The sequence below is a fragment of the Fukomys damarensis genome, unplaced genomic scaffold, assembly GCF_012274545.1.
Source record: "Fukomys damarensis isolate Sample0158 unplaced genomic scaffold, DMR_v1.0_HiC HiC_scaffold_32, whole genome shotgun sequence".
Lineage (NCBI taxonomy): Eukaryota > Metazoa > Chordata > Mammalia > Rodentia > Bathyergidae > Fukomys > Fukomys damarensis.
In genome coordinates this window covers 38,388,958-38,414,069 of record NW_022900944.1, presented here as the reverse complement: position 1 = coordinate 38,414,069, position 25,112 = coordinate 38,388,958, and the positions used below count along the sequence as shown (strand labels likewise).

General features: G+C 37.2%; 1 protein-coding gene and 1 non-coding gene across 5 annotated transcripts in view; one reads left to right on the top strand and one right to left on the bottom strand.

The window, feature by feature from the left end:
• Cfdp1 (craniofacial development protein 1) overlaps positions 1-25,112 on the top strand; it is a 116,881-nt gene that overhangs the window by 46,215 nt on the left and 45,554 nt on the right. The window lies entirely within an intron of this gene.
• Positions 6,196-6,384, bottom strand: LOC117283934. The gene has a single exon (XR_004514997.1). It is a non-coding gene; the product is annotated as a U2 spliceosomal RNA (small nuclear RNA).

The window sequence follows — 25,112 nt, the reverse complement described above, 5'->3', positions numbered from 1 at the left end:
AATGATAATTTCTCCTCACAAACACAAGGTCCTGAGTTCAATCCCTGGTACCAAAAACAAAAAAACTGTACTTGTGTCTTAAGTTGCTTTGGTACCACTATATTTTAAAATATGTGTAATTTCATTTACTAAGATATAAGCAAGTGAGAGGGAGAGGGAGGGAGAAAGGGAGGAGCTAATATTTGATCATTTTACAGAGACACACACAGTTTAATTATGAAGTTGCATATTATTCTGCCAGCATTGCTTAATGTTTTAATTTATAGAATACCCTAGGGACATTTGGCAGTATCTGGAGATATTCGTGGTTATAACCTGGGCAGGATAAGGATGTTACTGGCTCCTAGGAGTTAAGAGTTTGAGATATTGATAATACATTGAAACATTAATAGTACACAGGAGAGCAGTTCACACTTAACATTTGTCCTATTCAGAATGTCAGTAGTGGCAGGGTCGAGAAACTCTGTGCAGTACTACAGTGAAACCCATGTAAATGTTTAGTAGTTTGCTTATTATAGTCCTGCACTTGGCACAGTATATGCCCATAACAGAGTAAAGTAAGTCCTATCTTGAATTTTATAGCAGGCAGGTCCTTTTGCAGATGAGTTGATTTCTATAAATTGACTTTTCTTTATTCTCAAGAAACTCTGAATTTATTTTTTTAGTACACGTTCACGTCATGATCACATTCATCCTGGGGAGTTGATACATGTTGTATGTAACATCTTAATCCTTTTTACACCCTCCCCTTCACCCTCCATCTGTCTTCAGTTTTGTTTAGTAAGAAATATGGACCATTAGGGTTTTTTTTTTTTTTTTTTTTTTTTTTTGTACTGGAGATTGAACTCGGGTCTTTGCACTTGCTAGGCAGGTGGCGGCACTGGACCATTTGTTTTTGTTTTATTTTTTGGTACCAGGGATCAAACTCAGGCCCTTGCGCTTGCGAGGCAGGCAGTGGAACCACTGAGCCAAATTCCTGGCCCTGGCCCATTTCTTATTAGGCTAATGCCAATTCAGAGTCTTAAGGAGTGTAAACAAACTTTGTTATAACCTTTGTATTAAAGGGTACATGTAATGAAACACCCCCCCAAAATAAAGTGAGCCAGGCACAGTGGCACACACCTGTAATTCCAACTACTCAGGAAGGTGAGGCAGAAGGATTCCAAATTTGAAGCCAACCTGGGCGACACTGCAAGACTTTGTCTCCAAAATAAAGAAAGTGTACTACTAAGTACCAGAATATATAACATTACAAGGAGATAAAGTGTTTTAAAAGGAGTCTCAGAGACACTGGCACAACACATTCATTATAATTGAATTAGTTCTGCCTGCTTGACAAAGGGAATATTTATCTCCCAACCTATGCCAGGGGTCCTCCAACTGTAATATCTACTAGAAACATCAGATTTTATGGTTTTTAAAAGATGTTGGAGATCTTTTTTTTTTTTCTTTCTGTTTTTTAGAAACAGTGTATGGGTCAGGGCCAGGGATTTAGCTCAGCGGTTCGGTGGCCTGCCTTGCAAGTGCAAGGACCCGAGTTCAATCCCTGGTACCCCCCGAGAAAAGAAACAGTGTATGGGTCAAACAAAAGCAGTCTGCTCTGGTTTCTTAACCTGTTCTTGAGGCTCTAAGCAGTAGAGAATATATTGGCCTTAATATTACTATTTTTCTCCCTCAGAATACCCTTTGTATGTCTGGTGGATAGATTTGCAATAATGTTTTTCCAGTTTCATCAGAAGAAACATGAGGGGACATATGTCCTTACCAAGACTGTGTTTAGATTATCACAGAATAAATAGGTTACCTACAGCAAAGCCATGAGTCTAGATAAATATAGAGCAGAAGCAAGCATCTAGCTAGGATACTGCATAGCAGCATGTGCTTTATGCTACTTTTATTGTTACTCCTCAGAGCTTAAAAAAATCTTATATGTTCATCACTCATTTTACCTTTAAAAGCTATGTCTTAGTTACTTTTCTCTCATTAATTACTTTTCTCTTGTAGCTGTGACAAAATACCCAAAGTTAAAAGGGGGAAAAATTTATTTGGCTTACAGTTCAAGGAGATTTTAGTCCATAATCAGCTGGCCCCAAGGCAGGGTGGCAGAGGGCAACAGTTCATAGTGGACAGACAGTAGCAAAGCAACAAGGGGCCTTAACAGTGTCTTTCTGTTCTTTATATTTTATTCAGACTACTTAGGACAGGTAGCACTCACGCCCTTAATCCTAGTGCCCTTGGTCCTAGCCCTACCATGAATCAGTCACACACTATAGATTCAGCCACTTCTGAAAAAACATGAGGCTTTGGGGGATATCTAAACACAAGATGTAACAGACTATATTTACTTGTGACTTGAGCAACTCATGTTACATGCTTTATATTTATTTACATTTCTGATTTGCCTGTTTCTAACTAAACTAAGTTTTATACAATAGCTGATTGTCTTTGTAAAACAAGACATGTTTGTGCATGTATCAGAATATTTTATTGCATTTTACCTTTACTTTGTGTAAATTACTGAAAATGGAAAAATGAAAGTGTGGATATTAGTAATAATGAAATATATAAGTGTCAGACTCCTTCTTAATATGAAAAATTTCAAACATACACACAAATAAAGAGGCAAGTATGAGTCCCTGTACCCATCACCAAACTTTAGCAATTATAAACATTTTGCCAGTCTTATTATGTCCTTTATATATTTTATCAAGTTTTATTTATTTTTTTATTTGGTTTTTTTGAGACAGGATCTCACTATGTAGCTGAGTCTGACCTGGAACTCACTGTGTAGCCCAGGCTGGTCTCAAACTCTCAGCGATGCTCTTGCCCCAGCCTCCCAAGTGCTGGGATTGCAGGCTTGTGCCACCATGCCCAGCTGTTTTATCAAGTTTGATACTCAGATCTATGAGGTGGATATTATCTCTCCCCAATTTTTATTATGAAAAATTTCAAGCAATAATAGAGTAATGTTGAGTCCCTATATATAAGTCCCCTGCTTCAATACTTACCAACACATGTCCCAACTTATATCATCTGTGAGAGCTTCTTTCACTCCACCACCAAAAACCCCGTGAATATTTTGAACTAGAATTTTAAGATCATGTTATTTTGGCTGTAATTATTTTTGTATGTATCTCTACAAAGTAAGTATTCTTTTAAAAGCAATTACCATTATCACATCTTTTTTTTGGGGGGGCGGGGGTTTGGGATAGGGTCTCACTATGTAGTTGAGACTGACCTGGAACTCACTATGTAGTCCAGGCTGGACTCAACTCACAGCGATCCTCCTGTCTCAGCCTCCCAAGTGCTGGGATTACAGGCGTGAGCCACCACACCCGGCTTCTATTATCACATCTTTAAAAATAATCTCTTTATATTGTCAAGTGTTCCTGTTTCCTTAATTGTATCATAAATTGGTCTTTGGATTTTGTCCATGCCCCATGGTATGGTCTGCTTGAAAAAATATGTAAACAGAGTCAACTATTACATTTTGAGTGATCTTTTTAAGCCTCATTTTACCTCTCTCACTTTGCCCCTTTTCCTTTAGCAATTTATTCTGCTCTTTTAAACAACTTTTATTTAGAGATAATTTATTGTAATATAAAATTCATCTAAAGTAAATGTACAGTTTAATGAATTTTTGGTAATTTTTTTTAGATTTGATTCCTTCACACATGTTTCAGTTTTAGATTTCTTTACCCCTCTAAGAGAGGTAAGAGGGATAAATTGCTCATTTGCAGTTAATTCCACTCTTTTCTTTTTTTTAACCCCTAGTACAGGGGGTTGAACTCAGGACCTTGTACTTGTGAGGCAGGCTCAGCACCGCTAAGCCAAATCCCCAGCCCAATTTCACTCTTAGCTTCAGCCTCAGGCAACCATTGATTGGCTTTCTGACTTTGTAGATTTACCTTTTCTGGAAACTTCATATAAATGGAATCATGCTGTATAGTCCTTTACTGTCTACTTTCTGTGTTTGAGATTCATCCATGGTGCAGTACATGCCACTAATTCATTTTTTTTGCCAAATAATACACCATTGTAATGCTATACCAAATTATATTTATCCATTTGTCAGTTAATGGACATTTGGGTTGTTTCCAGTTTGGGGCTATTAAGAATAATGTTGCTGTGAGGGCCAGGGATTTTAGCTCAGCGGTTCGGTGGCCTGCCTTGCAAGTGCAAGGACCCGAGTTCAATCCCCAGTACCAAAAAAAAAAAAAAACTTTAGTAACTGTTGTAATAGAAAATGCCATCTTTCAAAGCTGCTTCACACGTTCCGCTAACTGTCAGAGTGTTAATACCATCACAAATCCCAGAGCCCCTGGAAACCCACTGTACACTTGGGACAGAAGGCGAGAGACAAAGGCAAAACACGTCTTACTGCTATCATGAAAATAGGCTAACCTTTTTGATTCCTGAAAAGGTCTGAGTCCTCAATGCTGCCTGAACCACACCTTGAGAACTGTAGATTTAATACATCCCTTCAAGGGTTCTCAAGCAACTATTTGTCCCAGGGAAGGAGAATTTGGTAGCTGAAAGACTGCAGAGTAGAGTGGAGGCTCATTTTCAGATTCCTTTGGAATATTTTGCTTTCTTAGTTAATTACCATTTTTCAAAGAGGGGATTATTAAGTAAAGCCCTTATCTTCTTTCCAGCAAAATGTACTTAAAGTAATACATGAAACAATTATTTTATTTTAGACGAATACATAAGAGCGGAGAACCTAAAGAGATTAGACTAAATTAGGTTGCTACTGTCGTTAACTTATTGCCCCTTAATTCTTTTTTTAACAGCACCTCAATTTACAACTGCATGATATTTTTATTCTCCCCCTTCCCCAAATATGTATTTTTCTCTTTTTCACCTGTTTTCTTCCGCATTAGACTGTTAGCTCCCTGAGGGCACAAATCAAACCTGTCACTATTCTCCCCCCCACCCCCACCCCCCGTCACTATTCTTAATTCAGTACTTAGTTACTGTAGTACTTGGTTCATAATAACAGCACATTCCTCCTCCCCTCCTTCCTTCTTTCTCCTTTCGCCTTTCTACTATGCTGTGTAGCCCAGGCTGGCCTTGAACTCACGGTTATCCTCCTGCCTCAGCTTTCCGAGTGCTGGGATTACAGGCGTGCACAGCAGTGGGCAGTTCCTAATAACTTCTGATATTGAGTGGATGAATGAATGAGGATAGTTTTGGGAACTTGGGCCAGTTTCCCATTGGTCAGTGTTGCGCAGTTCTAGACAGTTGCCAGTAGACAGATGTCTTGTCCAGACACTTTGTTTTGCATGGGTAAAATGCTTTGGGCATTTGTTCTAGTTCCTTACCAGTTGTGTACTAGATGGACAGTAAATACCATTAAGCAGTTTAGGAGGTGAGCATCTCATCAGGGGATCACAGAATGGTTCTTTTGTGCTCAGACTTTCATATGTGAAGTCTTTTTGCTATTTTTAAGATTTTCTGTTCATTTTTTGTTATATTTTTCTCTGAATAAAAATAGCTCCCCCCAAAAAAGACCTCATTGGCTTTGTCAAGCCTGACTCCCAGGGTCAGAATAAAGAGAATTATACCAAACACGTCTTGTGCCTGAATGAACTTGGCCAAGCACTTACATGTTCCCCTGTTGTGGTTCTCTTAGTAACATGGCACTGGATTGCAGAAGGCAAGTAAGTTGGTTTCTGAGCCAGCAGTTTGCTTACAAACTGCAAGACTGGCCATTGCCACAAGATCTGTCACCGCCTTATAACAAAACCTCAGCTGGAACTCTTGCTGCAACCATTGAGGTCCATTCAGAGCCTCTTGCCTTTCCCTCTGGTTCTATGTAGTAGCATTATTCAAAAAATAAATAACATTTGTTCTGTATAAAACAGGCCTGTGGGGCAGAAAGCTTGTGGTCCTAAGTAGGAGGACTACAAATTCATAATAAAGTAATTCTTTTTCTTGTTAAAAAAAACCAAAAACAGCACTAGTGTAAGTTTGCTTGTGTGCATGAAAGACTAAAGAGCAGGTGTTAGTATTTTCTGCAAGGTACCTTAGCTCACAGCTTGTGTTGTAGGTTAAGATTGGCTGCTTTTTTGTTGTTGTTATTGTGCCATATATATGAGCTATAATGAGCATATTTCTTTTTCTTGTTTTTTTTTTTTTTTTTAACCTGGATAGGCTACCACAAGCCTAGCAAGTCTACAACTGCAGTTGTGGGTAGGATGTACTGTTCCTGGAGGTATTGCAGTACCAGGTTGAAACAGAGTGGGTGGAGCAAGCTCCCATTCCATCTCCCAGCTCCAAAATCCATTTAATATGTTGTCCTTGTATAGAGGACCTATCAGATACTAAACTGATAAGAATAGGTTCTATACCACCACCTGCCTCGCAAGCGCAAGGACCTGAGTTTGAGCCCCAGTACCAAAAAAAAAAAGAGAACAACAGATGCTACCCTTAAAATTAGCCAAAAGTCTGAGAAGCCCAAACCCCAACCCTAACCCAAAAGACTGTTCCAGATAGTCCAGTACGTAGGGCTATCATGCTCAGAAGAAAATGGGAGTTTGACAGTTCAAAAGAGGATCATTCTGAGAGCTGGGGACTGTGACATACTACACCTGTAATCACAGCACTCAGGAGGAGGGCTGCAAGTTTGAAGCCAGCCTGGGCTACATAGTGAGTTCGAGGCATCTCGAACTAAATAGCAAGACTTGGTTTTAAAAAACAAAAAAAGAGGAGGGGGTGAAGGGAGGGCAGGGACAAGGGAAAAAAAATGAGAACCAAGACTTGTCATGTAGAGGTACAAGATCCCAACAATGAATGTAACTGTGTTGTATCCCTAAAATGTACCAATAAACTCAATTAAAGCTGAAAAAAAAAAGCAACAACAAAAAAAGAGGGCTGTGGAGGTAGCTCAGCGGTGCAGCACCTACCTGCCAAATGCAAGGTCCTGAGTTTGATCCCTGGTACTGGAAAAAAAAAAGGTGGGGGGAAGGAAGGAAGGAGAGAGGAGCTCTCTATTTTGAATTGCACTCTGCTGGTCTTTTAGGACAGTGTTGAGATCCATGATCCTAGAGTTGGAGCCTGGTCCTGTCTCTCTACCTAGTATAAAATGCTGCACTGTAGACTTTACACAAAATCGTGTTCTACCTTTTAGCATGAAGGATTCTTTTACTTTGCCTTGAAGCTTGAAGTACAGGCCTATATATTTTATTTATTTGTTTGTTTGTTTGTTTGTTTCCTGGTACCAGGGATTGAACTAAGGATTTTGAGCTTGCCAGGTCCTTGGCCTAATACAGGCCTATAGTTCAGGCAGTGGAAACAGGAGATGACAGTACAGGCCCAATACTGTCCCATCTGACTAATCTTTCCTAATTGGTATAGATCATACAGTATGGGAACTAGCAAGTGTTCAATGGTAGCATAATCACATGAAGGAACAAATAACTACATTGAATTCTTGGGTTTTTCTTGTTCTTCATTTTATACATATAACCCTCGAGAGACATGGGAATTATGGTCAAGATAGTCTCTTTGTCTTGTTTTTTTAGGGTCTTACTTCCAGACCACAAACTGCACACTGTGGTATAGGAGAAGGAAAAGAGCAAAGAAATAACAAAATTCTGAAAACAAATACAAGGAAACCAGGGCAACCAAAAAGGAAACAGACAATGAGAAATTCCAAAAAGAAACCAGACAAGTAGAGAGCATGTTTGTGTGTTCACAATTATTTTCTACAGTATATTTATGGAGGGTACAGGTGCCTTGACAGTTCCATTGTGTATTGTAAAAAGTTTTTTCCACTCTGAACTTTTAAAAAGGTTATCCCTTCTTAAGCTTTTACAACATCTGGCCTAACATTGTGTTTTTAAATGAGAGTTCTTGCTGTATCTCTTGTCACAAAGCAGCAAACTCTGTGACATTGTAAGCAGTATTGTTCTGATATTAGTGTCTGGGAAGTATTATAGAGGCCTAAACTCATGGCTTAACCCCAGCATTTCACATCTGAAAGTTTGTATTACTGGGCAGTGGCTAGGTATCACAGATGTGTGCAGAGCCGTGTTTACACAGTGAGGTTGTAAGTCCCAGTGCAGGGGGACCCCGTCAGCTTTGTGTGCCTACCTCTATATCAGCAGCAATTAGAACAATTTATGTTAAAGATAGGCACTCAACAAATATGTTAAAAAATAAATATTTGCTGAATTTTTTTCTTTTGTTGAGTTTATTGGTACATTTTAGGTATATAGTACAGTTACATTCATCATTGGGATCTTCTACCTTTACATGACAGGTCTTGGTTCTCATTTTTTCCCCTTGTCCCTGCCCTCCCTTCACCCCCTTCTCCCCTCCCCATTTACACTTTATTTCCATTTTTTCATTTTTCTCATATTTTTCCCCTTATTATCTTTCCCCTACCCTTCCCACTTTCACTACACCTTTAGCCCTTTTCTTCCCATTTCACAATGAATATTTGCTGAATTAATGAATGGATTTATAGGAAGAAAATTGGAGTGTGTCTGAAAGAATACCTAAAGCCGTATTTTAACATTCAAGAAGATGAAGTCAGATATAATCGCAAGCGTATCGACCATCAAGGGCTGTTTCATACATATTATTGCCTTTTTTTTTCTTCTGGTGATTGTGGTGATGCTGGGAATTGAACTCAGGACCTTCACACTGAGCTACATCCCTAACCCTTTAAAAAATTTTGTTTGTATTTTGAGTCAAGGTCTCGCCAAGTTGCCTAAGGTGGGCTTAAATTTATGATTCTCCTGCCTCAGCTTTCTAGAGTGCTGGAATTGTAGGTTCACACTACCAAGGCTATAATCCCAGCTTTCTGGGATGGGGAGGCAGGAATATTGCAAATTTGAATCAACCTGAGTCATTTAGCAATTTAGTAAGACCCTGTGTCAACAATAAAAAATAGAAAGAGATGGTGTTGTAGCTTAGTGTAAAAGCTCTGGGCTCAATCCCTAGTGTCATCAGAAATAAAGGAGGAAGGAAGGAAATCTCACATGCATCTTTTTTTTTTTTTTGTACTGGGAATCAAACCTAGGTCCTCATGCTTGCCACTGAGCTACAGCCCCAGCACACATGAATTTTTAACAACTTACTTTATTAACATTTTTATGGTTTGTTTAATGGCTAATTTGTCTATTAAAAATGCTAAATACTAAACGTGAATTGATATTTAATGTGACATTCTTTGAAATACTTCAAACATCTAATTAAATATAAATACAGTTAGTATAAAATATTACTGTCTGGCTTGGGGCAGATCTCTAAGTATCTTGATTTTTAGCAGTTAATAAACTGGGGAGGAGGATTTTAATCAGTAATAGGTTGTTAAACAGTATGTTTGTATTTGTCTTTCTCTTTTGGGAGGAAAATTCTTTCATTAGGATGGAGGAAGAGGATCACTGTTCCTTTCCATATATAGAAATCCATTTTTTATTCTCCTGATATCCTATTTATGATATCCAGTTATTTTTTAAAAAATTAGTTTTAATCAATCGTGGTTAGTTTCTTTCTGATACTCAGATTGTTATTGTTGCAGTCCAGCTATGGGTATTGTTTTTGGCCTAACCTCTTTGTCCTTTGGCACTGATTTTGGTAATCTTAAAAGTATTCTTGCCAGGGATGTAGCTGAGTGGCACTACTCTTGCTTGGCAAGTGCAAGGTCCTAAATTCAATCCCTGGAACCACAAAAAAAAAAAGTATTCTTATTTTGTAACTATATTGAAAGTACTGGAGTGGTTTATTTGTTGTTGCAGTGTGTGTTGGTGTATGTGTTTTTGCTTTGTTTTGTTTCTGTGGTGCTCTGGATCAAACTGATGGCACGTGTACATGCTCCATAAGCCCTCTACCACTAAGCAGCATCCCCAGCCCACTCTATTTTTTTTGAGACAGGTTCTCACTGTGTAGTTCAGGCTGGGCTAGAACTCATGGTGATCCTCCTGCCTCAGCCTCCCGAGTACCCAGCCCACTCTTGTTTATTTTCTTGCTCAAGCACATGGGGTCATCTCCCATCCATGCAGTCCCATTCCTTTCAGTGGGCAGTAGTATTAAAGACCAAAATCTGGGCTCAAGGGAGAGTAGTGGTGATTGGCACAAGTACTGCTATTGCTGTTAAACTAATTTTATAGGTAGGGCATTGTTTTCCTCTTTTTTTTTTTTTACATTTCCTACATAGAAATAGTACATAGATAATGAAGAGATAAGAGAAAAAGTAGAACACACATCTACTCACTTCCCAGCCTTGTCTGTGTAGGCTTCTTTGTTAAATTCCCTTTTTAGCCCTAAAATTAAGTAATCAACATCTTAATTTTTGCTTTTTATTATTCTCTTACTTTTCTTTATAGTTTTTTTAACCAGTTGTATGAATATTCCTAAGCAGTCATTATTTAGGATTGCTTGATTTTAAACTTGCAATAAATGCTGACTTACTGTATGTGTATTTTTCTGTGACTTTTTAAATTTAATATTGTTTTGAGATACATGTTGATGCAGTAGTTCTAGTATTTACCTCTTTTTTAAATATCCTGTTGTATGACTATGCCATAATTTTTGTTTTCCTATATTCTGGTTTCTGGATATTGGAAAAATTCTGCTGTAAGCATTCTTGTACATGTTTCTGTGCAGTGTAACAGGTGAGTGTTTTTGTGAAAAGCTTTTATATTACCCTATAGTAAAATATGTGTTTCATTGTGACTCCAGTATGGATACATATGAAGCTACATACATGTCTAAAACAAAAATTTTACTGAATTGAATATATAATATGATAAAATACAATACTTATTGTGTAATGAGGTAAAATGTAGTACTCCATTCCATCAGTCCTCAGCAAAACCAAAAGAAAATAGACCATAAATCTCCAAAAGAATGAATGAGGTATGTGTTTTCCCTGCATGTGGAGCAGTAAATTGAATCAATTTTATTTAAATATTAATGGGCAGGATAACCCAGTAGCCTTGAGGCCTTTGTGACACCTTGATAACTGATAAGGGTTATATGGTCCCTGATTATATACAACGTAATTTTTTCCTGCTACAGATAGAGTTAATAGGTGAATATAGGGCCGGGGATTTAGCTCAGTGGTTCGGTGGCCTGCCTTGCAAGTGCAAGGACCCGAGTTCAATCCCCAGTACCTAAATAAATAAATAAATAAATAATAGGTGAATATAATTCTGTATGTGACTTTGTATCCAACTTTATTCCTTACCCAGACTTTTGATTCAACACTTGTTCAGGGCTTGAAACTTAATAGGTGTGAGTGATACTTTCTTTTGAGACATCTCTAGCTCTTTTCCACGTTCTCCCAAATCTACAAGTCTGAAATAAAAGCTGTATTATAAGGGCTTTTGTGTCTCCTTTCTGGAAAAACCTTCCATAAGTCATCTTTTATTTGATGTGATAAAAGATACATGTGGGTAAACCACAAAACAGGATTCCAAGCTTTATTGGGAGATCAGAATTCAGGAGGGAGTGTTTGTTTGTTTACCTGTTGTAGCAGTTCTCTTTTGGTGTTGCCCTGGTTTGTCTGTAAACCCAGGCTCAAGTGATTCTTCCCCTTGGCCTCCCAGGAAACTAGGACTGCAGCTGTGCAACCCCACCCCTGTCCCTGAGAGAACAGAATTGCAATACAAAGTATTCATTGGTGATGAACCTATAGTGTGTATGCCCCAGTGGGCTGTTATCATTGAAAACTCTAAAAGATTTGTCCTCACTGGTAGGTGATTCAGCCAGTAGGAAACTATCTCAGCTTCTTTCAAGAGTAGCCCTTAGCAAGGCTAATGCAGGTACCATAAACAAAACATTGAGAAACTATATTTGGAATGCTGGCACTCAGGGAAATCAGCTTTGGCCAGACAGCCAAACACTCCCTTGGGCCAGAGGTTGTTACCCTTTAGTTCTGAATTAAAAACTAATTATTTTAATGGTCCTGTATATGTCTTCATATTTGCTTAAGGTGTTAACTCTGTCATAAAAGATAAGAGAATCTGATGGAACGTGAACATTAGCAAGCATTTGGTACTGCTAGGTGAAGGCAGAGACTTCTTAGAGGTTGTAACTACAGAAGAGTTTTGGGGAAGACTAATTGGACAATTTGACAAATCTAAGGTGTGAGTTTTGGGTGGTTTTGTTGTTTTGTCTTCTTCCCCGCCACTCCCCTTTGCTCTTTAACAGTCTTTTGGTGGGGGGATCACTGCACACTTGCCAGGGATGTAGCATTCAATTCAGCATTCAATCCACTTCATAGCACATTTGCCTCCATAGGGTTTACCTATTTAGGAACCACTGATGTGAATTATTTCCTGTTAATAAGAATCTGACTTTTTTTTCTGTTGGAGAAAAGAAATTTATGTGCACATTACCCTAAATGGGCAGCTGTGGAGCTTTTTGTTATCAGAACCTTTTTGTACTCTTCAAAATTATTGAATGGGATGTAACTTATTTATACTATAAGAAATTAAAATTAAGAAAATTTAAAATATTTGGTGATTCATTTCTTTAAATGTTTGTATTAGAGTCTGTTAATTTTACAAGATAATGGGTTTCAGTGTGGTCTTTTCATACATGGATTTTTTATCATATTCATCCCTCTTTTACTGTCTTTTACATCCTTCTTTTCCCTCTCCATTATTCCCTTCTTCTTGTCTAGTAATAATCTCCCTCTTACTTTCATGTCATCTTTTTTAGATTCTACATATTAGAAGAAACAAAATATTTGTCTTTCTAAGTCAGGCTTATTTCAATTAACACGATAATCTTTTCCATCCATTTTCCTGCAAATGACATAATTGTGTTCTTTTCAGATGAATAAAACACAATTTTGTATATATTCACCACATTTTCTTTATCCATTCATCTCTCTATGGAAACATAGGCTGGTTTCATATCTTGGCTATTGTGAATTGTTCTGCAGTAAACGTGGCTATGCAGATATTCCTGTTGTATTCTAACCTTGTTTCCTTTTAATATATATAAGGAATGGTATAGCTGGGTCATATGGTAGTTCTATTTTTAGTTTCTTAAGGAATCTCCATGTTTATTTCCATGGTGGCTGTACTAATTTACATTACAACCAGCAGGGTAGAAGGGTTCCTTTTTCCCCCTCACATCCTCACCAGCATTTTATTGTATTTTTGTGTTCTCAAGGGCAGCTATTCCAACTGGCATGAGATGGAACCTCAGTGTCGTTTTGATTTGCATTTTGCTAATGGCTAAAGATGTTGAACATCTTTCATGCACTTGTTGGCTATTTGTACTTACTTTGGGAAGTATCAGACCAATTCATTAGCTCATTAATTGATTGGGCTCTTTGATTTTTTGATGTTTTTGTAGTTCTTTATAATTCCAAATATTAATCCTGTATTGGATGAGTAACTGGCAAAGATTTTCTCTCATTCTATACCCAGTGATGGTGAACCTTTTAAAACTTTCAATGAGAACAAAGAGCCTGCATGTGTGCCTATGTTACTGGGCTGTCTTTCAATTAGTTATTTCCCTTGCTGTGCAGAAGCTTGTGATTTGATGTCCCATTTAATTTTTGCTATTATTTCCTATGCTGTTGGACTCCTGCTCAGAAAGTCTTTGCCTGTACCTATGGCTTCAGTTGTTTCCCCTATGTTTTCTTCTCGAAATTTCAAAGTTCCAGGTAATATACCTAGGTCTTTGATCCATTTTATATTGATTTTTATAGAGGGTAAAATATAGGGATCTTGTTTCAGTTTCCACATAAGGATATCCAATTTTCTCAGCATCATTTTTTAGAAGTTTTCTTTTCTCCAGTGTGTATTTTTAGCTCCTTTGTCTGGAATCAGATGGCTGTCATTTTTTTAGTTTCTGTGTCCTCTATTCTATTCCTTTGGTCTGTGTATCTATTTTCATGCCAGCACCATGCTACTTGTATAACTTTGTATAGCTTGAAAAGGTAGGTGATGCCTCTGGCCTTGCTTTTTTCACTTAGGATGCTTTGGCTGTTCTGTCATACAAATTTCAGGTTTTAAGGACCGGAGTTTGATCCCTGGTACCAAAAAAAAAAAAAAAATTCAGGTTTGTTGGTTTGTTTTAGTTTTGTTAAAATGTCATGGGAGTTTTGATAGGGATTGCATTGAATCTGTAGATCACTTTTGGTAATAGGACCATCTTAACGATATTAATTCTGCAAATCCATGAACATGGGAGCTCTTTCCATCTTTTAGTGTCTTCTTCAGTGTTCCTTAATTTTCACTGTAGAAGTCTTTCTTTGATCTCCTTGGTTAGGTTGATCCCTATATATTTAAATTTTTTGCAGCTATGGTGAATGGAATTGTTTTCCTAATTTTGGTCTCAGGTAGTTCATTCTTAGTGCCTAGAAAAGCTTTTGGTTTTTTAATGCTGATTTTATATCCTGATCTATTTATATTTAAGTAACAGTAAACTCATCCCATGTTAATATAATATAACTAACAAATAAAAAGTTAGCAAGAGGGATGGGGATGTGGCTCAGTGGTAGATCACTTGCCTGAGATATATAAGGCCTTGTGTTCAATCCCTAGTACTGCCCTTCCACCCCCAAGAAAATTACCGAGAAAAGTAGCACTGTGGTTTTGTCAATTCCATTAATGTCTGGCTTAATGGATGATAGCTGTATTCTCAAGTCTGTGTCACCATTCAGTCTGTTTTGACATGTTGCTTGGCTGAATCTATAAGGAATATTCAACCTCATACAGATAATACAGGAAAAGGAAAGGGTATTTTAATAGCTGTTTTGATAACTTCGAATAGCCTGTGAAACAGTGGTAGTTGCTTCAACTAAAGTTGTAATATGGAATGTAAACAGTGCTAATGAACTTCTTATACTGCTATATTAAAAGCCTTTGGTTGCACTTGCACTTTGAACTTTTTACCAACATGCATGATTTGTAATACTATGCATTAGTCATTTGGAAAATACTTGTTTCCTGGATTATGCAGATCTTCTAATGTTGACTAATTTCATGAGATGGTATCAGTAAGTCACATTCATTAATATAACTGGCAGTCTCAGCAGAAAAGTCTTTAAGTACTGGGAGGCTGTCCAGCTCAGTGATACATGTAAGTTTTCCAGAATTCTAGAGCTCAAAATTTATCATTGGTAACAGATACTGTCAGTTCTCCTTGAAGTGATAGACTCACTTCCTTGATTTTTGAGAAATGAGAAGACGCCTGTCAAATAATACCCAAGCGTGAATGCTGTAGTTTATCTGCCAGTCGTTCAAGTAAAACTGGTGTATCATTATCCATGCAGATAATTTAGTTTGCAAGCTGTTCCACAGATGCTTTTCCTGGAGACCTTCATTCTTGGTGTAAGTGCTTTATGAGTACTTCCCATTTGCATTAAAAAAATACCTACTTAAGAACAAAAGTTTGTCTTATTCATTTCATTACAAATAAAATTGTTACAACTTATAAATACTTGATTTTTACTTCATTTTTATAAAAAGTTTTTTAGAATATACTTGTACTTAGTTTTTCCTAATATTTTAACGTCTAACCATGACCATGGAGTATTTGTAAAAATAAAGAGATAGATACAATTAACCAAACTCCACATGCTTTATTTCTCCAGTTTTCCTACAGATGTCCTTTTGCTGTTTCAGGATCCGTTCCAAGGCACCCCATTATTGCATGTAGGCAGCACTTTGTAAAACCACACTTTCCCCACTGTCTTTTTTTCTTTTTTAGGACTGAGAATCAAACTCAGCACCTTGCGTTTGCCAGGCATGTGCAGTGCCACTGAGCTAAATCCCTGGCCTGATGTTGTGGGGATTTTTTGTTGTTGTTTTCTTTTTTTTTTTTTAAACCAGTAACTGGGATTGAACTCAGGATCTTACACTTGCGAGGCAGGCTCAGCGCCACTGAGCTAAATCCCTGGCCCTCCACTACCAACCACATTTAAGAAAATTTTAAAAATTTTTGTTTGTTTGTTTGGTACCAAGGATTGAACTCAGGTCCTTGTGCTTGCAAGGCAGGTGGCAGAACCACTGAGCTAAATCCCCAGCCCTAAAAAAAATTTTAGATAAGAATTGCAAAGATAAAACGGCAAGTGCACTGTGCCACCCAATATCATACATAACCACAATGTACTTGTCAGACACTAAGGATGCTATCTCATATTTATGCCATCTTGAGGATACCCTCCCTGGAGGTGTGTTTTGGTTTTTCAGGACCTCCAAGGTCATAAGCCTCATGTCCATGTGACTTTAAGCTTGGAGTCAAAGACTAGGCTTGCATCCTTCCCTGCCATGCCCTGCTGTGTGACCTCCCACATCTTCCTCCTCCACAAATGGGCAAACACAGTGCCCATCTCACAAGAGAATATGCTGGGAACATAAATGGCACTCAGCAAACTATTATTTCGTTCTTACATGTAATTGTCCTTTCCCCCCTCACTGCCTGGCAGTGAAGAAGGAACACATACCCACTATTAACACTAATTCTAAAACAAATTTTTTGTTTTTTGTAGTGCTGGGGATTGAGACCTAGGAGCTCGCACATGCTAGGCAGGTGCTCTATATTTGAGCATTGCATCTCCAGCTCGAAAGTAAGTTAAGTAGCGCACTTACAGAATCATGGGTTTTGCACATCCCTGTCTGCTCTTTCTTCTTGCATCACATTTCTCCGTGGGGTTTCACATGTTACTCTGCAAGTAGGAGTGAATCTTAAAGGCAAATAGTTTAATATTTATTCATAGGCTATTCTTTCCTTTCCCAAATCTAGTAGACCTGCACCCTTTCAGGAGTGGTGGCAATAATGGCTTGTTACTCTGTTCTTTCACCAAGTCTCTAGAGAGAAGAATGATAATCGTTATCTAGTGTGCACTCACCCTGGCTACTTAATGTACAGCATTGCTAATCATAGGGAATAGTTATAGCTTCGTTTTACACATAAAGAAACAAGGTTAGGCAGGTTTGTTAATTTGCCAGTTATAAGAAACAGATAATCCAGATACACAATTTTGACTCCAAAGCCTGAGCAGCTTCTACTCCATTATAATCCTTTTGCAAGAAGTTGGAAACCAGGTAGCAAAGGCATAAACGAGGGACAGAGGGCCGAGGATTTAGCTCAGTGGTTCCACTGCCTGCCCTGCAAGCACAAGGACCCGAGTTCAATCATGAAGGTCATGGTTCACATTTATATTTTCTAATGTATTTAAATACTCTAATATATTTAAATACTCCCCCAGTGTAAACCACTGAGCTCATACAAGCAAGGTTATTTATCTGATGACCTGGTATGTTGCATACAATTTTTTAAAAAAGATGCTGATATAATGAAAGTGTTCGCTTTCATTAGAGATATAGTTGGTCTTGTTAAGATTCATTAATTAGAATGGGTTTTTATGATAATTTCTGTGGAAATTCTTCTAAACATAAAAATTTTTCACAACAGAGGTTATATGCATTCTGCTTTAATTACAAATAGTCTGTTCCTGAAAAGAAGCAGAGAACAGATATTCAGCAAAATGATAAAAATGTCCACCATGTCCAGCTCATGGAAGAGATTTTTTGTTTTTATAATGCCACAAATTGGATACATATTAATTTGTTTTATCTTTAGTGATTGCTATTGTTTCCATTTACCATACTTATCTCGCTTGACTTAGATTAACAGTGGTACTGGGGATTTAGCTCAGTGGTTCCACTGCTTGCCTCACAAGCACAAGGACCCAAGTTCAATCCCCAGTACAAAAAAAAAAATCACAGTATTGAGGACCGGGGATTTACTTCAGCAATTCAGTGGCCTGCCTTGCAAGCGCAAGGACCCAAGTTCAATCCCCGGTACCAAAACAAAAACAAAAAAAAACAGTGGTACACCAAATAAAGTTTTCTCCACTTTGCTTATTTTCACTTAATATATTTTGGAGGCCATCAGCTTGGTAGTAGTACTAAGAGAGTTTCCTCATTCACTTTTTTCACATGCAAGATATTTTATTATATGAATTACTAGAGTTTATTTACTTAATTTTCTTTTTCTTTTTTAATATCTGTAACGTTTATACAGGCAAAGATAATACCCATAATATATAAAGTATCTGTATTATATAAAGAATATGTACAAATCAATCAAGAATAAAACCTCTAGGTAGAAAACCAGGTAAAGGGTAAAACAGATAATATAAAGAAGAAATAAAATTAACTAACTAAAGTGAGGAAAAACTAAACTTTAGTTATCAGAGAATTTTATTTAGGAAATTCTAAGGATGTGGTAGATCTTTTTTAATTTTTTCCTTATTTTAAAAAAATTGATACATTTTAGATATACATAATGATAGGGAATTTGTACCTGTACATGATATATCTTGGTTTTTCTTTTTTTCCCCATTCCCCTCCCCTTCCTGCAACCCATCTTCCCCACCTTATTTACGAAAGCTTTGTTTCCATCTTTCTCCTTCTGTTCTGTCTTTTATTTTTCTTAGTCCATCTTTCCTTTCCCCATTCTCCCTCCCTTGTTCCCTTTCTCATTTGAGCATTTTCTTCTGATTTCCCAATATGTATTATACATTTTGGTTCTTATTTTCACTTTTGATTTCTCACACCAGAGGAACAATGCCATATTTGAACATGTGTCCAATTTCTTTCACCTAAGACTATACCATGCTGTTTTATCACAGTAGCTTTGTGGTATAATTTCAAGGCAGTAGTTATGATGTCCACTGCCTTGCCTTTGTTACCTAGAATTGCTTTTGCTATTCTGTATCTCTTTTGCTTTCAAATGAATTTTAGGATTATTTTCTCTAATTCAGTGAGATATGTTATTGGTATTTTGATTGGGATTATATTAAATCTGTATAACAATTTTGGAAATATGGCTATTTTCACTGTATTCGTTCTTCCTACCCAAGAGCAAGGGATATTTCTCCCATTTTCTAATATCCTCTTTGATCTTTTTCAGAGTTCTATAGTTTTCAGTGTAAAGCTTGGTTACTTCCTTTGTTAGATTGACTCCTAGGTCATTTCATTATTTTGGGTGCTATTGTGAAAGGTGTGGTTTCCCTAATTTCTCTCAGTGAGTTTGTTGTTTGTGTACAGGAATGCTATTGATTTTTTTTTTTTTTTTTTTTTTTTTTTTTTTTTTTGTACCGGGGATTGAACTTGGGTCTTTGCGCTTACAAGGCAGGCCACCAAAACACTGAGCTAAATCCCTGGCAATGCTATTGATTTTTAAGTGTTAACTTTATACCCAGCTATGCCACTGAATTGGGTTATTAAATTTAGAAGTCTTGGGCCAGGGATTTAGCTCAGTGGTTCTGGCACCTGTGTCCCTAGTGCAAGGGTCTGAGTTCAATCCCCAGTACCAAAAAAAAAAAGAAAGAAAGAAAGAAAAATAAACTTAGAAGTCTTTTGGTGGCCTTTTTGGCGTCTTCTGTATAGAGTATTGTGTCATCTGCAAATAATGATAATTTAACTTCTCCCTTTCTTATCCACATTCCTTTTATCTGTTTATCTTGTCTAATTGTTCTGGCTAATGCTTCCTGAACTATATTGAATAAGAGTGGTGATAGTGGACATCCTTGCCTTGTTCCTGATTTTAGAGTGAAAACTTTCAGTTTTTGTCCATTTAGTATGATGTTGGCTGTTGGTTTGTCATATGTGGCTTATATTAGATTGAGATAAAGACCATCTATTCTACTTTTCTGTAGGGTTTTTATTATGAATGGGTGTTGGACTTTGTCAGATGTTTTTTCTGCATCTATTGAGATGATCATGTGATTTTTGTCTTTGGCTCTGTTGATGTGGTATATTACATTTATTGATTTGCATATGTTGAACCATCTTTGCATCCCTGGCATGAATCCTGCTTGATCATGGTGTATAATCTTGATGATTTGCTGCATTTTGTTTGCCAGTATCTTACTGAGGATTTTTGCCTCTATGTTCCTTAGGGAGATTGGCCTGTGGTTCTTTTTTGGTTAGATCCGTCGCTGGTTTTCATATCAGGATAATGCTTATTTCCAGGAATGAATTTGAGAGTAATGCTTCCCTTTCATCTTCCTTAAAGAGTTTAAGAACGAGTGGCATTAGGTCTTCTTTAAATTTCTTGTAGAATTCAGCAGTGAATCCATTGCAGCCTGTGCTTTTCTTTGTTGGCAGTTTTTTTTAATTATTATTATATCTTCAATTTCATTGATATTTAGAATTTTTATATCCTTGATTCAGCTTATATATCTAGGAATTTGTCCATTTCTTCTGTATTTTCCATCTTATTAGAATATAGGTTCTTGAAGTAGGTATTGATGATCTGGATTTCTTCAGGGTCTGTTGTGATTTTATGCTTTTCATTTCTAATTGCATGGATTTCAGTCATCCTTTTTTTTGGATAAGGTTGGCTATGGGTTTGTCAGTTATATTTACACCTTTAAAGTTAGCCAACTCTTGGATTTTTTGATTCTTTGTATTGTTTTCTTGGTTTCAATTACATTAATTTCTGCTCTGATCTTTATAATTTCCTCTGTCATAGAAGCTTTGGGCTTACTTGCTCTTTTTCTAGAAGCTTAAGGTTCAACATTAGGTTTTTATTTTTCTGATGTAGGAATTCACTGCCATAAATTTCCCTTGTTAGACTGCTTTCATTGCATTCCATTAGTTCTGGTATGTTGTATTGGCATTATCATTTAATTGTAGAAACTCTAATTTCTTTAATTTCATATGTAACTCATTGGCTGTTCAGGAGGATGTTACTTAATTTCCATGCATTTATAAAGTTTGGGTGATTTCTTTTGCCATTGATTTCTAATTTCATTGCACTGTGATCTAATAATATGCATGAGATAATTTGCATTTACTTAAGCATGTTCTGTGAAATGTTATGTGGTCTGTTTTGGTAAATGCCTTATATTCAGCTGAAAAGAATGTATATTCTAATGTTATGGAGTGGAGTACTCAGTAGACATCTACAAAGTCCATTTGTTCAAAATGGTTCAGTTCTGATATTTATAGTTTTGTTGTTGTTGTTCTAGTTAATCTGTATATGTGACAGTGCGATATTGAGGTTCTCCATTACAATTGTATTAGGGTTTATTAGATTTTTCATGTCAATTAATATTTGTTTTATATAGTTGGGTGTGCTGGTATTTAGTGCATATATATATTTATGATTGTTATCTCTTCTTCTTAGGCTGTTCCTTTTACAAGGATGTAGTGACCTTCTTTATCTGTCTGTTTTAATCAGTTTTTCTTGAAATCCACTTTGCTAATAGAATAACTACCCCTGCTTTTTCCTGAGTTCTTGTCCATTGGAGTATTGTTTTTAATCCTTTGAGTTCAGCCTGTGAATTTCTTTTTTAATTAAATGTGTTTCTTGTAGGTAGCATATTGCTGGATCTTGCTTCTTGGTCCATTCTGCCAGTCTGTTTCTTTTTATTGTTGAATTGAGACAGTTTACATTGATGGTTATAACTGATAAGTATTGACTTATCCTTGTCATTTATGTTTATCCTTGTCATATTATTTTCCTGTTATTGGTTTCCCCTTTTCCCCCTCTGTTTAATTACTTACCTAGCTTGGGGATTCATTCTTTTGGGGTTCATGGAGTTGTAGCATTTGTTATCACTTTCTAGACTCCTTCCAAGCATTTGGGAGTGCTAGTTTAGTGGTCATGAATTTCTTCAGGTGTTCTTTGTCGTGGAAGTACCTTATTTCTTCATCAATTTTGAAAGATAGTTTTGCATGGTACATCAGTCTGGGTTAGAGGTTGTTTTCTTTTAGGGCTTAAAATACTTCACTCCAGACTCTCCTTGACTTGATGGTTTGTGTTAAATCTGTTGATGGGCTTTCCTTTATAAGTGATTTGTTTCTTTTCTCTAACAGCTTTTAATATTCTGTTCTTGTTTTGAATTTCTGGAATCTTGACTATATGCCTGGTGTAGTTTGTTTGTTTGTTTTTCCCAATCATGGCTAATTGGAGTTCTACAAGCCTTTCTTATCTGTATGTCAGGTTATTTTTCCATGCTTGAGAAGTTTCTGCCATTACTTCTGTGAACATGTTTTTCGTGTCATTTGTGATATCTTCTGCTATTCTTTGGATCATCTAGCAGCTGTTGGATTGATTTTTTTGGTGGTCCTTTGCTATGTTTAAGAAATTTTTATTTTCATGATTGCTAACTACAATCCTGTCTTTTATATCTGATATTCTATCCTCACGCACACCTTCTGCTGCATGTATTTTCAATGGAATTTTTAATTTCCTGAATATCTGTTTGAATCTGTTTCATGGATTCCATTTCTTTCCTGTGTTGGGTGTTTATGGTTTCTGTCATTTTCCTAAGCTCTTCTATTTTTTAAAAAATCTGTATCTGTTCTAGAGTTGCTAACCGTGTCTTTTATTATGGTCATCTCTGTTGTTACCTGAGAAATTATTTTTATTTTTTTTTCCAGCACCTCCTTCATCTGCTTTGTTACTTCTGCTGTTATCACTTCATAGAGTACAGGTGGGTGGCTTTTGAATTGTTCCATCTCCTTGCTCCTGGGTTTGCTTTCAGTGAGCTGGAAGTCTGGGGTTGTATCTTCTCATTTTCTTTCTTTTTTTAGTTCCTAGATTGATGCTTGTAAATTGCTATGGTGGTTAGCTTTATTGCTAGTATTTGGAACCCTTAGGAAATGATTACTTCTCAGACATGTCTTTCAGGTGTAGTTGGCTTTTGGGTTTTGAGTCTGTTGTAAGATCCTTCCTCTTTGTTGGGGATGAGAAGTTGCTGCCTATTTGGTCTAGGCCTTGGTTCTGTGGCATTGGCCTATAATATTTTTTATGACCCTTAGGCAATTTCAGTCTTGGCATACCTGGAAAACAACTGATTAGAACAGTCATGCAACCTTGGCTAAAGTAGTACAATCAGTAATAACAATAGCATCAAACACAGCCTAGAAAATGACAAACTGTTTTAACTTAATTTGCCACCTTTACCCATATGAAGTAGATATGTGGTTATATAGCAAAATCTAAAACAAACCAGAAAATTGTGTACAGTAAATATGTCCTCAATATGGTGATTTTACCCTCAGGTGAGAAAATGTAAAAGAGATTAGGGAGGAAAAAAATAGAGAAATAGAAGAAGGAGAGATTAGAAACAAGGGTGAAGGAAGTACAAAGGAAGATTACACAAACTTTATGAAACTTGTGAAGAAGACGAGGGAAAGAAGAACAGAATAGAACAACAACAAAAAAAGTAGAAGCAAGTTTATGGTCATATAAAAATAAGCACAAACAAGAAAAAAGAAAATAAAATAAAGACAAAAAAGAAAAGAAAAAGATGTCCACTTCAGGTTATTTTTCTGCTATCACTGAGCAGAGTGGGCAGACAGAGTTCAGATCCAATGTTGATTAATCCCAGCAAGCCAGCCATAGATTTTTGGTGGGATAGTGGCTACCCCAGCAAGCCTGCACGTTTAGTTTCACTCAAGTTCATGCTGGTCTTTGGCTATGAAGCTACCTGATTTGTTCAGCCTGCACCACTCCATGTGCCTTCTGCTGACTTGAACTTGGCTCCTTAACCTCCTGCTGATTTGAACTCATTTCAGCTTCACCTTGACACTGGTATCAGCAAGATGGCTACCAACCAGTTGCCCTCTTCCTAGGTGACATCTAAATCCAAAAAACTACCAGCCACTGCAGTCTGCAGCATTCACTGCTGCGTTCCACTGGTGCATTTCTCCATGGAGGCCTCTGTGGTTGCCAGTAGTCACCATGCATCTGCAGGTTCGTGCCACTTCTTCCATGGGATTCAAATCTTGCTTCAGATCCTTGCTGGGTCCTTTCCTCCTGCTTCTCTTCCTTATGTTGTTATATTCTAGCTTTTGGACTCCAGACCTTGGAGAGGCTGTTTCTCTGCTGTTCACCTCTCTGCCATCTTCCTAGAAGTCTATTTGGTTAATTTTCTCTGATAAGCATTTAATCTTTTGTTATTACAGAGTCGTGCAATGAATAGTCTTACACTGTGTTTTTGTGGATTCTGTCTAGGTTTTAGTATGATTTAAAGCTCTCCTCTACTTAAGTTGTAGCCAGTTAAATGCCTGCAATAATTTTAAGATAATATTTACTTAAAGATCTTCTGTATCATCTAATTATTTATTCAGAAATGCAAATCAAACCATATGAGATACCACTTCATATTCACTAGGTTGGTTACAATAAAAAAAGATAAAAATAGCCATTGTTGGTTGGCCAGAGTGTGGAGGTACTAAAACCTTTAATACCTTGTTGATGTAAAATGGTGTGTTATAGCTGTAGCCTGAGGATGTAGCTGTGTTCACTGGCAGAGTGCTTGCCTACTTTATGTGAGATCCTGGGTTCTGCCTATTCTGACGTGTATCTTGATGTCCCTAAACACCTCCTGTGCTCATAGGTGAGCCTTTTCAGAGATGGCTGGATTGAGGATGTGTGATACTAGGGTTAAGGGTGTATAATAACCAAATAGGTTTATCATAGTTCTGGGTGTGAATAATGAAAGCCCTACCCTGGGTGTAAGTGGCACCAATCAATAGACTTATACTCAGGATGGAATATAAAGGAAGAGAGAGAAGCCAAGCTTATGTTTTCTGCCTGCTGCCTGCTGCCTTCTGCTTGCCATGCCAAGCACTGTTTCTCTTCTGCCATTACCCCTCTTCTATACCTCCCTATCTTGGAGCCAGGTGACTATGGCCTGAAACGTCTGTAAACTATGAGCTGAAATAAACCTTTCCGTCTTAAATTTGTAGGTGCTGGGTGTCAGGTATTTCATCTCAGCAACAAGAAAAGTAACTAGAGAAGCACACTTAACAAATGAGAAGTAGAAGGAAACTTCCTTAACCTGATAAGGACTATCTATAAAAGACCCATAGCTAATATACTTAATCATAAAAAAACTGGGTGCTTTCCCACTAAGATAAAGACAGTACCAGGGTATCCACACATGCCTTTGTAATAGAGGTTCTAGCCAGGATGGTTAGGCAAGACAGTGCAGTAAGAGACATGGGACAGGATAAAGCTGTCTCCACTTACAGATGACATGATTTGTGTAGGTGTGTATGTGGTGCTCATGATCAAACCAGGACCTTCTGCATGCTGAGCAAGAGCTCTGCCACTGAGCTACCCAAGCCCTTGACGTTTTTTTTTTTTTTTTTTTTTTCCCTTTT